General features: G+C 43.8%; 1 protein-coding gene across 6 annotated transcripts in view; it reads left to right on the top strand.

Annotated features, from left to right (window-relative positions):
- The window catches only part of ABCG2 (ATP binding cassette subfamily G member 2 (JR blood group)), a 124,231-nt gene that overhangs the window by 69,635 nt on the left and 39,894 nt on the right, over positions 1–14,702 (top strand). The window contains exon 1 of one of the 6 annotated variants that reach the window (XM_060011965.1): positions 2,993–3,375. The exons of the other annotated variants lie outside the window; for them this stretch is intronic. The gene's annotated coding sequence lies outside the window, so the exon portion shown is untranslated. Of the gene's footprint in view, positions 1–2,992; positions 3,376–14,702 lie in introns of those variants that run through there. 6 annotated transcript variants of the gene reach the window in all.

Below are 14,702 nucleotides of genomic sequence, written 5' to 3'. Positions count from 1 at the left end.
AAAAGGCTTTGGGGTCCCCAGTTGAGGGGTTGAGCTAACTTGATTAATTGGCCTGTTGCCCCAAACAATTGCTGGTCAGGTATCTCAGTGTAATTTTCTAGCAGACTTTTTTTTTTTTTTTGATGTGGACCATTTTATTTTTAAGTCTTTATTGAATTTGTTACAATATTGCTTCTGTTTTGTGTTTTGGTTTTTTGGCCTTGAGGTATGGGGGATCCTAGCTCCTTGACCAGGGATTGAACCTGGGATGGAACCCGCAACGCCTGCATTAGAAGGCCAAGTCTTAACCACTGGAACACCAAGGAAGTCGCCAGCAGCCTTTTAAATACATGTATGTTGTAAACTGGGGTAGAGTAGACTTGTTTGGGGCTCTTTAGTATCGGGGACCAATGGAGGTCCCTTTGGCCATCCAACCTTAGTGTTGTATCAAAACATTGATTTTAATCCCATTAATGTCTGTTTTATTTATCCCATTTCTTAACCATCTAAAGATTTTTATCCTTTTAGGGTAAGTCCCTTTAAAATTTCCACCTTGTTGGGAAGACATCTCTAGACTTTCCCTTCAGTTTCTTATTCCCTTGTTAATCAACCTGATTAACAATTAATCTAATGTTTTTATTAGCATCTGTAAGACCCATTGAGGGGAAACTGACCACAGATGCAGCTTCCCAAACTGTTTTTTTGTTGTTGCTGTTTATTTGTTTTAAACTAAGGGAGTTGTTAAGCTTAGCCGTTATATTTTTTTGTATTTACTTTCTGCTTTGGTCTTTTCATCGGTACCAATAAAACAGTTGTTTATAGTGAGAGCCCTCTAAAAATTTACTAATTCAGAAGTCTCTCCAATTTAAAAGATCCATTGTCTGGCCATTGTCAGAGCTCTCAAAACACGGGGGGCAGAGCGGGGGGCGGGGGGAGGAAAGAAGGCATAAGATCAGGTAGAACATTTACATCTCAAAGACCCAGGGAGAGAAATGCAAGCTCCTCCTAGAAGGGCTTTTGTTCCTTTAAGGTCGGAATTCTGAAAAGGTGTTTTACCAAGCTGGCTTTTTGTAGCTGTGCACACAGCTAGAATGTTTTTAGTTAATTAATTTTGGAATGTTAAAAGAATTAATTGGGGTTCTTTTTTTTTTTTTTTGCGGTACGCGGGCCTCTCACCGCTGTGGCCTCTCCCGTCGCGGAGAACAGGCTCCGGACGCGCAGGCCCAGCGGCCATGGCTCACAGGCGCAGCCGCTCCGCGGCATGTGGGATCCTCCCGAACCGGGGCACGAACCCGCGTCCCCTGCATCGGCAGGCGGACTCCCAACCACTGCGCCACCAGGGAAGCCCTAATTGGGGTTCTTTTAACATTCATTTTGGAATGTTAGAATAATCCCAATTTGGCCATTTTTAGGGTGAGATTTCCTTTAATTCCCAACTAAGGAGGTATTTGTAGGAATAAATTCTGTATGTGTATGTTGCAGCAAAAATAGAAAAGAAGTTTTTCCTCTCCTGAGAACAAGGAAGGTAAAGGAGACAGTGAACAGGCTAGAGAAGAAACATAACCTGGCCTGAAAGAGTTAATCACTCCTTGTTTTATTTTAACTGTTACTAATCTGTAGTGTCTGTAGCTAGATTGGTACTTCACAAAGCTAACCTCTCACTCTCTGACCCTATGTCAGTTACATCCTGCCCCTGTCACCCCTGACTCTGTGTGCGTTACATCCTGCGCCTGTCACTGCCTAACTTTATGTAAATTCCCTCTGCTCCCTGGCGGCAAACCACCCCCTGTAGCTTTTGCATTTCAGAAAGAAGGTCTCGCAGGCCAATAAACCAGAGACAGACGGACCCAATTACCGGGCCGCCTGACGCCACGATGACTGTTTTGAAATAATGCAAGGAGAAAAAGAATGCAAGACCTTCACTACTTTGGTCCTTATCATATACCACAGACTGCGAGCCCCGCATATAAAATCTTCTCCGATTCCCCAGTGGTGGTGGAGGGGAGGAGGGGCACAATTTTGGAGGCACTAGCCCACTGTGTCCCCTCTTGACTTAGCAAAGAAATAAAACCACTTTTTTCTCTTTTCTCCTAAATTCTGTCTCCGTATTTCTATTCGGCGCTGGCGTACAGAAGCCGAGATTTCGGCCACAAATACATAATAAAATCTTCCCAGTGTCTCTCAACTGTGGTAACCCGCTCACGTCTTTAAACTGAGCAGAATCTTCCCAGTGTCATTCATCTGGGGTAACCCAGGTACCTCTTCTTGAAAGTAAGTTCGAGGAAAGTCTACTCTTCCAATGAGGAGTTTATCCACCACCAAATAAAGCTTAGGATCATCAGCCAGTAGTGGGAAATCCAAGACCCAGAAGAGACTTACCTAAATTCGTCTGGAGGCGGCCGGGCACAAGAGGCCTTTGCTGGTACCAAGGCTCCAGAGCCTCCTAGAGTTCAGGCGAAGGAGAGAAGTCTGCTCTGGGTCCCTTCGTTGTTCACTAAAACGGTCAGCTGAAGAAAAACGCACAACCTAAAAGTTGCAAGTTAAGTTTTATTTGAGGACCTTACTGAAGACTGAAGCTCAGGAGACAGCCTCTTGGAGAGCTCTGAGGAACTGCTCCAAAGAATAAGGGACTAGCCAGGATATTTAGGAGTTTTTGCTGAACAACAACAACAACAAAAAAAACAAAAACAAAAAACAAACCGTGTAGTCAGACATCAAAGACAACTGATAGTCACAAGAGACAGACATCACAGGTTAATGATTTTAGTGCTTTTCAATGTATGGGAAGATACCAGCATCTGGGCTCATTGTAGTAATTCCTTAGATATGCATATGAACGATCTAGGGCCAGTGCCCAGAACACACAGTGCTTCCTCTTTTTCTCTAACTTCCCCTCGGTGTGCACCATGGGGGCTTGGTGGAGGGGCATCGGGAGGTATGGGGATGGTGGCTGCAGGGCGGGTGGCCAGAGCCTGGTTTGCTGCAATGACGGGCAGCACTTCTTGTTTCCTGGGACGGCAGGCAGCATTCCCTGTCCACGTCTGTCAGTTCCCTCTTAAGCGTAAGTGAGTGTGAGTGTAAACGTAAATGTAAAATGAGTGTAAAACGTAAACATAAGTGGGTTTCCGTGGGCCTGAGGCTGGACCATTGTACTTGCCCCTGCTTTTCCCTGCCTGGGCAGAGTCGGGGGAGGTGGGGTTCTTTTGGAATGGGCTGGACAGCAGAGACTCACTATAAAACCTCCACTGGCCGTGACCTTGCTGTGGCAGTAGGTGCCTTTTGCCTGCTGGAGTCCTTCCTCCCAGCCCCACCTTCTTGTGGGCAAAGGGCTGCAGACCGGGGATACTCCTGGCATCCTAAGGTATATATCTGAATACACTCTTCCTTAGAAACCAGGTACGTACAGTTTCTGAGTGCTTGTCTCGTGTCTGGTAGTGTCTCTGGGGCAAAACATACCCAGCTGTCATAGGCTGGGAGGAGGGGTGCAGGACGGTGTTCCCATCTGGGCTCTTGGATGGCTGCAGTAGCCTCTAGGTGGTCTCCTTGCTCTGTTCCCCCGCCCCCCATTCCCAAGTCAGCGTGATCTTTTTAAACATAGTTCGATTTTGTCATTGCGCCACCCAGAACTTTTTGGTGACTTCCAGTCTCATTTGGAGCCAAGTCCAAAGTTCTTGCAGTGGCCTGAGGCGCGGGTGCTGCGAGAGCTGACCTGAACCTCTGATTTCCTATCCTACGCTCTCCCTCCCTCTGCCTCAGCCCCGCTGGCCTTGCAGTTCCTTAGACTGACACTTGGACTTGGTGTCACGCCTCCAGAGAGCCACCCTCAGGTTTCTGCTCAAAGGCCTCATTGGAAAGGCCTCCCCTGACCACTTTTTCTCTTCTGCTTTAATTTTTTCTCTTTTGACATTTTTCATACATAACCTCATTGATGGCAGGGATGTTTGTATGTTTTTGTTTTGTTCACTCCTGTATCCCCAGTGCCTGTCACGTAGTAGAAGTCTAATGAGTATTAGTGAATGAATTTTAATTCAGCAGATGAGAAACAGGCTTAGAGAGGCTAAGCAATGCCTCCAAGGTTACTGGCTAGTACGTTTAAGGGCTGGAGAAACTCGAATCCCATACGTTTGATGATGGGTGTTAGGTAGCATTTTACAAGCAGCCTTTGGAGGGAACATCACAATTTCATCCGGGAAACTGCTGATCCAAAGATTAAGAAACTTTGGGATGTAACATATATGTAAGTTACACTTAGTCTAACTCTTCATTTTTACTCGCAATTTGACTAAATATTTTCTAGAAGTTTCAGTTTTCTGTCGCAGATTAGGACAAATTTGGGCAGAATCCTTGCAAATTTTGTCAGAATGCAAAAGAAAAATGAATAGCAGGGGTTAGGGACGCACCCCCGTACAGTCAGAAATCCATGTATAACTTTTGACTCCTCCAAAACTTAACACATATTTTGTATGTTACACGTATCTCTACATATATTTTATGCATTCATGACATACCTAACTTCCTTCATTTTTTTTCAATATTTCTAGGCTACATAGTTTGCAAGTCTTTTCAAATTGTTGCAAATCTTAAAAAAAAAATTTCTTACATAGTTATGGAAAAGAAATCCACATATAAGTGACCTGCACAGTTCAAACCTGTGTTGTTTAAGGTGTTGCCAAATGCAAGTTCAGGTGCCCAACGTACAGTGAGGTCAAACAAACTGAAACATCGGAGTTTGGAGCAGAGGAAGGTTTATTGCAAGGGCCAAGCAAGGAGAATGGCCATTTTGTGCTCAAAAGACCGGAACTCCCTGATGGTTTTTGGAGAAGTGTTTTTATAGGCAAAATTTGGGGTGAGGGCTGCACGGTGTGTGACTTTCTTCTGATTGGTTGGTGGTGAGGTAGCAGGGCGGTGCTCCAGGAATCTAGTGCTCAGCCTGAAGTTACCGTTGTCCAGCCAGGTGGGGGACCTCAGTTCCTGTAGAAGAGCTCAAAGATATTGTAATATATATCCCTTGAGGAGGAACCAGGACCCTGCCCCCAGGGTTGCACTATTGTTCCTTTTTTTTAAATAAATTTATTTATTCATTTATTTATTTTTGGCTGTGTTGGGTCTTCGTTGCTGCACGTGGGCTTTCTCTGGTTGCGGGGAGCAGGGGCTACTCTTCATTGAGGTGCGCAGGCTTCTCACTGCGGTGGCTTCTCTTGTTGCGGAGCACGGGCTCTAGGCACACGGGCTCTAGAGCGCAGGCTCAGTAGTTGTGATGCACGGGCTTAGTTGCACTACCGCATGTGGGATCTTCCCAGACCAGGGCCCAAACCCGTGTCCCCTGCACTGGCAGGCGGATTCTCAACCACTGCGCCACCAGGGAAGTCCCTGCACTATTATTTCTTTACTGCCTTTCCATTGTTTCTGGTTCCTTCACTCTTCTAATTAGTAACTGTTTGAATCTGCCTTTTGGAACTCAGGGAAGGTCTAGGAGACTGAAGCCTTTTCCTACATATAAGAAACCACGGGCACAGAAAGGCTTTTGTTCCCAGGAGGACCCCACAGGGTGCTGCTGGGTTTCAAAGGGTCAGCTGTATTTACTTTATGTGCACTTGTATCTATTTAAAGGGAGGATTAAGATTAAATTGAAAAAGGGACAGAAAACAGATCTGTGGTTGTCAGGGACTTGGGGGGAGGGAGAGGGAATTTGTTTGGGATGATGGAAATGGTCTGTGTCTTAATTTTGGTGGTAACATGACTGTATACATATATATATATATTTATTTATAAATAATTATTTGGCTGTGCCAGGTCTTAGTTGCAGCACCCAGGATCTTTGTTGCGGCACGTGGGAATCTCTAGTTGCGGCATGCGAACTCTTAGTTGCATCATGTGGGATCTACTTCCCTGACCAGGGATGGAACCTGGGGCCCCCTACACTGGGAGCGTGGAGTCTTAGCCGCTGGACCACCAGGGAAGTCCCATGACTGTATACATCTTCGAAGTCCAAAAACTGTACTTAAGGAGGATAAGTTTTACTGTTTACAACACTGTTTAGTGTTGACGTGTTTTTAATAAACATGACAGAAAACAAAGATTAGGCTGAACCATGAGTATAGTTGGCATTATATTGGAAGGAATGTTCCCCCAGTTTTTGTTACCTGTACCTTTTTTCCATAAGTCACTAGTTCCCTGCAGATCCCTCACTGGCCTTACGGAGTATCTCCTCTGTGCTGGAAGGATGGGGATGTGTAGGACGAGTGAGAGGAGGGCTGCAGGGACCTGCGGAGCTTCCAGAGTCAAGTCTTCCCTCCCTGCAGGGCGTATGTCACCCTTTGATGGTCTTTGCTTACTTTTTCAGCCTCTTTTTCTTAACTGCCCCGTCCCCAGAGCTGCACTCTAGTATAACGGACAGCATGCATTTCCCAGCACAATCTCTTTCAATTTAATGGTGTTACTTTCCTTTACTAGGACAACTTTCTTCTCTTTTCTCTTCTTCCCGTACAACTGGTTAGTCTCCTCTAGGAGGCCATGTGCTGCTTCATGAAGGATGGAACTGGTCGTAATCTGTCAAGTGAATTTGAGGCTGTAGGCAAAGGAATGGGGAAGGACATTGCTGGCCGGAAGAATGTTCTGCCTTGAAACGGGATAATTATTTTTTCTGTGAACTCCAGCTGTGTTGATATATTGAGTTCTTAGGTGGTGTTCGTTAAGATTTGTCCTTACCTTTCATAGATTCCAGGCAGAATCTTCTGTGGTGTGTCTTTTCGTTCTTTCTAATTTGTACATGTAGTTTACTAATGCTACCAGAACCTAACTTCTCTAAACAGGATGCTTAGTGACTTCCTGTTGTTAGAATATCTTTATGAAACCACTTTGCTTAATACAGGGATGTGGCATCTTGCGATTTAGTCTTTCATTCAGTGGGAATAATCGAGAACAGGGTATGAAGAGCTCCAGAGGATACGAAGATAATGGATGTTAGGTCCCTGCTTTTACAACAGCCTGTGTGGGCAAATTTTTAGCTTGCAAATGCAAATGTGGCTCTCTGAAGTGGCAGGTTTCCAGTAAAGTCTAAAGGAGATACTTTAAAATATCATTCTTTTACTTGTAATTTGGGAGCTGGCTGAAGGCCAAAAGGGCGCGAGAGGAAGGTTCCTACACTATGAGCTGGGGCTACAAGAACATTTTAGTGCTAGTTTGGTGAGCTGTGATCCACGTACTGGTCATACACTGTTAGAGAGATCTTTGTGACTCTTAGAGGAAAGCCCTGGAGGGTGGCTGGCAGGGTTATATTTTATTTAAATTAATTATTTTTCTTTCATTAGCCTACCTTTGGTGTTTGAAATTCTGAATAAAGCAGTATGAAATTCACCATGAGAATGTTATGAAATTTCTGTTATTGTTAGGGAACTGTGGATCGAAACCACCAGCCTTGGCCAAGCACAAGCAGGATAACTGCTTGCCAGAGTTGTCTCACAGCAGGGGGTCCTGATAAAGAATGAGGTGTTGCCTCCAAAAGCTAACTGGGAGAATCCGGGAGGGGCCAAAAGGAGGAGGGAGGAGACGATACGTCCTGCCAACCTCCCAGAAACCTCCTCGCTGGAATCCATCTTGGCTGAGAGACGCGCACGTCCCCAGGGAGGACCCTGAGTCAGAGTGATGGGCCAGAGACAACCCAGAAACTACCCCCGTTCCCATGAAGCCTGAGACCGTGAGCCACGTGGCAGAGCAGTTCTCCTGGGGTCCCTTACCCTATTAGGGGTGCCAGGTCGCTCTCCACCTGGCACCCCTAATAAAGTCTTGTCAGCATGTGTGTCTCTTTGGACAATTCATTTCCGAGTGTTAGAGCAGAGCCCACTCTCGGGCCCTGGAAGGGGTCCCCCTTTCTGCAGAAACACGGTCAAAAATGTTTTGGTAAAATGTGAATTCTGTTTGGGGATCAGATTTAATTCCTTAGGGATTCACCTCATTTGTTTTCGCTTGAGGCAAGTGATGTAATTCAATTTAGCAGTTGTTCAGAAGACAGCTCTAAAATAAGCATTGCCTTTTTTCAGCCATTGTATACTTAATCATTTTATAGACTTGTTATTCTCAACCTGAAATATATAGCACTCTCCTGTTTTTGAAATAAAAACAGTACAGTTTTGTGCTGTTTTAAAACTCAGGAATGAATTTATTTGGTAACAGCATATAGCAAGTATATGCATCTTTTTCTAGTCTTCTTTTCTTTGATGCAGGATGGATATGAGAGTGGGTGGGGTGACCTCAGTGTTCAAGTGTATGTATCTTTTATGGGGTTATAAAACTGGTTATTTATCAAGTAACCCAAGAATGAGGAAATACATTTTTAAGAAGTAAACAGTCTAGACCTGTGTTGTCCAGTATGGTAACTGTTAGCCACTTGTGGCTATTTAAATTTAAGTGAATAAGTTAAATAACATAAAACATTCACCAGCTACATTTCAAGTGTTGAGTAGCAGTAGCCACGTGTGTCCAGGGGACAGCACTATTTTATTTTCCCTGTGCATATTACTATAGAATGTGGAAAGAGGCGTAGGTGCTTTTCCATCTGACCTCCAATTATCTTGAACACAAGAGAATCACTTCCTTGGGCCTTATTTATAGCATTTTTACACATCAAGAACCAGATTATCATCTATAAAATCAGTGATTTGTTGTGTAATTTGTGAGAATAAATGGAGTGGGTAATTTTTTTTTTTTTTTTTTTTTTTTGGCTGCACTGCACGGCATGCGGGATCTTAGTTCCCCAACCAGGGATCACACCCGAGCCCCCTGCAGTGGAAGCACAGAGTCCTAACCAAGGACTGCCAGGGCATTCCAGGGAGTTGGTAATTTTTAACTTTGTCAAATTATGTACCTCTCGGCTGGTGCTTCCTAATCGCCACTATTGTAAACATATCCTTAGGACTTAGTCCTTGGAGTCCTTGGCGTTCCTCTCTTAGGTGCAGAGGAGGGGAGGAAAAACTTTTCCTCTACTCTTTTAGGTTCTGTTGTTGGGGACCTGCAAATTAAACCAACAAAAGACAGATTAACGAGAGAGAAAGGCAGGTTAGATTCAATCATGTGGAAAGGGAGTTCACAGAAAAATGTAACTCAAAGGAGTGGTTAGAATTTGAGCTTAAATGCCATCTTCATAGAAGGAGAGGGGGAGAAGGGCACTTATGGGAACACAAATGACTTTCAGGAAAGATAACTGGGCCTTTAGGAGAATCGATGGGAAATAGATAAGTTTTTGACAGGTCTGTTTAGGTGTGGTACAGATTTCTCTTTGTCTCAGGTGGTAAGAGTCAGTTTTCCCTGGTTGCTTCTGGGGAGAGGACTTATGACAATTTGCGTGAGGGCGTGCTCTGCTTCTAGGCAGATAAGGGATTTCAGGAACTCAAATGCCTTCAGCTCAAAATAACTTTTATGCCACAGTGGTGTTTCAACAGCCACTCGCCTTCTGATTCAGTTTCAGGGTCTTCATACCACTTGGTGTGTATCTCTAGGTCCTCTCCTGTCAGCATCCAACCGTCCACTGTATCTCTGCTTGAATGTCTCAAAAGCATATGTCCTAAACCGAGCTTCCTGATCTTGTCCTGAAATCAAAGTGAAGAAAATGTTTCCAGGAGAGAATATTCAGCTTTCAGTGTTGCTGGTGGTTTGACTAAGAATTGATCATTAATACATTCAAAATCACGTAATTAGCCATACTTTCAAAGGGTGAATTTTATGGTCGGTGAATTACATTTTAATCAGAAAAGTCATTGGATATGTCACTTTGGCAGTCACCTAATATTGTCAGCAGTGGTTTTGGTGTGAGGGTGAGGTGGGATGCAAGCCTGATTGGAGTGGTTTTAAGAGGGACTTAGGAGGGAGAGGGTAACGGATGGACAGGAGCTGTGGGAGTTTGTTGTTTTTTTTTTTTAAAGAAAAAGAAAGTGACACCAAGGGGCTGTTAGAATTTGGGACTTATATACCGTCTTCATAGAAGGGGAGGGGGAGAAGGGAGAAGAATTACAGAATTTTATAATCAGGAGAGAAGGAAAAATTGATGCAGGGGAGAAAAAGTGAGGGGTGGTGGAAGATAACTGGGTAGGTGTCCTTGAGTAAGCAACAGGGAATGAAAAGCAGAGCATAAGTAGAAGGTTAACTTAGGTAGGAACTGTGGGAGTCCTAGGGGAGCTGTCCTCTGATAAGTAGAGGGAGTGGGCTGGAAAGATAGATGGATAAAAGATGGGAGAGTTCAGTGGGTGAGAAGACACCGTCTTGATTCACAGTGCCAAGGTGGGCAGCATGTATGGCTGAGCTAGTAGGGGGGCACCGTCCTTCCAGGAGAGAAGGCCAAGGGGCTGGTAAGCCAGGGACAACGGATCTTCTTATGGATTTTGACACTTACTGCACCTGCCAAAATCCTAAACCTTACAGTTGTGTATGACAGTGTAAATCCCTTGATGCCTCTTGAAAAGCAGTTCACAGTTAATCAAATGTGGGTCTGTAGCATGTTTTAAAAATCAGAGAGCAATACATTATTGACTGCTGAAGACCCCCAAGAAGGCTTTGTGGTCTGTCATCCACGAGAGTCTTGTTTATGCTTCTCAGTTTTTAACCAAAGATCTGTCTCTCTCTCTCGGATGTCTCACAGGCATCTAAACCTTACTGCGTGGGAACAGAGCTCTGGAACTTTTGAGGTCCCCTCTGTCATTACCCAGGCCCATCCCTTTGTCCAAGCGTGTCTCACCTGGTTTTCTGCAGGAGCCTCCTGACTGGGCCTTGCTTCCACACTTGGCACACAGCAGCCAGAGTGGTGGGGTCTTTTTTGTCTGTCTGTTTTATAGATTTAATTAATTAATTTTTGGCTGCCTTGCGTCTTTGTCGCTGCGCGCAGGCTTTCTCTAGTTGCGGCGAGCGGGGGCTACTCTTCGTTGCGGTGCACAGGCTTCAGTAGCTGTGGCATGCGGGCTCAGTAGTTGTGGCTCGCGGGCTCTTAGAGCGCAGGCTCAGTAGCTGTGGCGCACGGGCTTAGTTGCTCCGCGGCATGTGGGATCTTCCCGGAGCGGGGCTCGAACTGTGTCCCCTGCGTTGGCAGGTGGATTCTTAACCACTGTGCCGCCAGGGAAGCCCTGAGACATTGTATTTTTTAAATTTTGTAATCATTACTGTAACTTTTTTGTTTCATCATGGAGTAATATATTCTTCCATATTGGTGTCAGAAATAAGTTTGTTTTTTGGTATAATGTGCTTCAGCTTAGTTATGCCTGCTAATCTCTTGAGTTGTGACACATGAAAAACTAAGACCCTGTTGTCTTCCTGAGGAAGATGATTAGAATCCTGGTGAGGAATCCAGCACCTCCTAGCAGTGTGAATCACACACTTAAGCCCAGCACAGTGAAGGCAAGCTCGGTATGCACACACTTCTAAAATTGTGATTGTACTTATAAGCTTTAGCCCTCTGTCTTGGACGGATGGATAGATGGACGGGCATGGATAATCTTTCTTGGGTACTTTAGTTCCAGTTGGTGCCTTTTATCAGCAGAAGATCTCACAAAAATTTTGTATGAATGTCTGTCTTGAGCCAATGACCTATTTACATTCAAGTGGTACGTTATTTGATTCTCTTAATGAGCCTCGGGAGAGGGTTAGAAGGTGTCTTCGGTGGCTGAACATCAAATGGGGATGGAGGCCGGAGAGGCAATTGCTGGTATCAGACAGGCATAGTTTGGCTTTTGAAGGCATGGGGCCTGGCTGAAGAAGTCCACAGAGTCAAGATGTAAGGTCTCTAGATTACTTGGACCTTGAGTCTTCTCTTTCACTGCTTTAAGAGAGTAGGATTTTAGCTAATTATTACCATTCATTGTGTTCATAGATTAAAACCAAGCTCTTCTAATTTCCTGGGACCAGTCTCTAAGTGGTTTCCTACTTTTGCAGTTTCCAAGATTGAATAGTGTTTTAAATGTGACAACAATAGAGCAGTTTGGGGGTACAGGAACCATTACAGATTATTTTGGTGTGGGGGCAGTTCTACTATGATATTCTCAGGCATGGTTTTCTTGTACGTATCCTGCTTTGGTGTTCCTAGAGCATTTTCAGTCTGTGGCTTGATACCTCTTTTATGTAGTAAAAAAGCCTACTTTTTCAGTCTGGAGGTTTTTTTTTTTTGTTTTTGTTTTGTTTTCCATGGTGATACGTGGAATTTTCATACACTCTTCAATCTGTATGTTTTCTACATACCAGCCTACCAGTTCACTAATTCTTTCCTAATCTGTGTCTAAACTGCTAATAAACTCATCTATTGATTTTTAAAAAAAAATACAGATTCTGGTTCTTTGATGGTAGTCTATCTTTTCATTTATTTTCTTAGACGTGTCCCTCAGTTATTTTAACGCAGATGTCTGATGACTCCAATCTGCAATATCTATGGGTCTATTTCTATTTTCTTCTTTTGGAACATTAGGTCTTATTTGCTGGCATGCTTGGTAATTTTTGATTGAAAATTTGGATGATAATAAGTTTCAGAGTGATTTAAGTTTCTTATAGCAAAGTATGAGTGGATCACTTTGGTTGAGTGGAAGCTGGTCTATTTCTGGGTTGCCCATATTTCCAGGTCATAGGCCTAGTGGGATCTCAAAAACTTCAGGTTTTCAACTGGTAGACTCACAGCTCCAAACTTGGTCTCCCTAACACTGAGAGGCTACTTAAATATTTGTTCAGCTTTCTGGCCTCTAGCAGCTTCCGTCTGCCTGGTTTTCCTGAGTTTCGCCCCACGTATGTGCACTTTGCCTCGAGGGGAAAAGGGCACAGAGTGCTGGCTGTGCCTTCAGCCTCCCTCCTTTCCAGGAACTTGGCAGCTCCAGTCCTGGCTGCCTTGCTTGCTCTCATTAAAGAGCACTCTTCAAAGAGCTGCATCTTATATTGTGTCTGCTTCTACAGTTGTTCTTAGGAGAATGATTGGTTTGGACCAGCTACTCTACCATAGCCAGAGAGAAGGTTCTTCATGGATTGTTTTGATTTTTAAAAATTAAAACTAGTTTTATGGAAGTTTCACATTTCAAACCTGTTTCACAAGCTGTTAAGTCCACTTTAAGGTCTTACTCTAAATCCTTTAAAGGGGCCTTTTTAAATTTGTTTACTGAAATATTTTCAACTTCATTTATACATTTAATCCTCACTTTTTGTTTTAAATTCTTTAACTGCTTAACTACTGGTTTGATTTTCTCCATTATTTTTGTACATAATTCAAAACCTTCCTAGAATTTAAGTGTGTTTGCTCATTAAGGGAATGATTTTGTCATTTCAAAGACGTTTGGAGTTTATCTTCCTAGTTGATTGAAGGAGCATATAAAGTCTGGACCTTTTTTTTTTTATGCAATTAATTTTATTGTAAATGTACAGGTAAATGTTCTATTAGAATTTTGGTAGATATTTTCGTAAATGAAGAACCTTTTTCACATGAAGAATCTTTGCCATGTGCGTAATGATTCTTTCATTACATATTACAAATCTATTTTATTAAATATACGGATTAAAGTACGAGTACTAAATCTGACTTTTCCTGTACATTCTTCCCATTCAACAGCACACTTCACTGTAACAGATTACACCCAAGACCTCTCAAACAGTTCAGACATTCCTAACCTTACAGTCCAATATTGAACCTAATAAACTGAGCTTAACTTGCAAAAGTGAGAGGTGGTCTGCGGCCCATGCCCGGCGTCTTACCAAGTCGGCCAGCCTGCACAAGGAGTCCGAGAGCTCATCAAAGATGAGCACGGTCTGGGGCCCCGGTGGCGTGGAGCACACGTGGCCCACCAGCTGCTCTGTGTTCCTCAAGGCCTTCTCCTGGGCGGCACGGAATCCTTCTGGGGCGCTGAGCTTAGGAACTCCAAACAGGCCCTGAAACCCAAAGAACAGTTCCCACTGATAACTAAAAACATGACCTGGGGGTATTGAATACAAATACTTTCTTCATAAACAAAATCTTGGTTTTCGTTGATGTTTCGTATCATCATGACACCTGTCATCACAGGTATCACTTTCACATTCCCTGTGACATTCCACATATATGACACTAAAAATGTTTTAGAATGTAATTTTTTTTCAATTTTTAATATTTTAGAAAAAACAAAAATAGAATGATACGGGTTCAAAGTGCAGCTCGGTCACTACCATGAAACCTAACTCACAGAGTAGCAAGGATTAAATGATACACGTTTAACAAAACCATTTTAACAGTGCCTGGCACACAGAAAGCATTTAACAGATGTCAGCTGTAACCGCCATCACCTGTGTGACCCTGGTCGAGTTCTCTCCCCTCCTTGGCCTAATTTCTCCATCAGGCATGAAGGGATGACAGTATGTGCTGTGTCTCACAGCACGGACACAGGAACGAGGTTAGTAAGTTCTCAGGACCCTGCCCGGCACTGAGTGAGGTCCAGGGCACAGCATCAGGCGCCCCACAGAGTATAAAGTAGGGACGGTGAGTTGATTTCTGAGCACATATATATTTTAGGAAGATTCAGTAAACAGGCTAAACCAAGTCATAGACTGAAACTGGCAGCAAATTTTATACCTTCCCAAAGCATTTCAACACCTTGATAAAGATAAAAATCACTAATCTGATGGGAAGGAAGGACCGTCTTCTTGTACCGGTTCGACTGCACTTGTTTTGATGCCCAGGAAGGCAGACAGAAACCCCAAACACAGCACATCCCCGGCATGCCAGAAGTGTACCATGTACT

Source organism: Delphinus delphis, chromosome 5 (assembly GCF_949987515.2).
Source record: "Delphinus delphis chromosome 5, mDelDel1.2, whole genome shotgun sequence".
NCBI lineage: Eukaryota > Metazoa > Chordata > Mammalia > Artiodactyla > Delphinidae > Delphinus > Delphinus delphis.
This window is presented reverse-complemented; position numbering and strand designations above follow the sequence as displayed.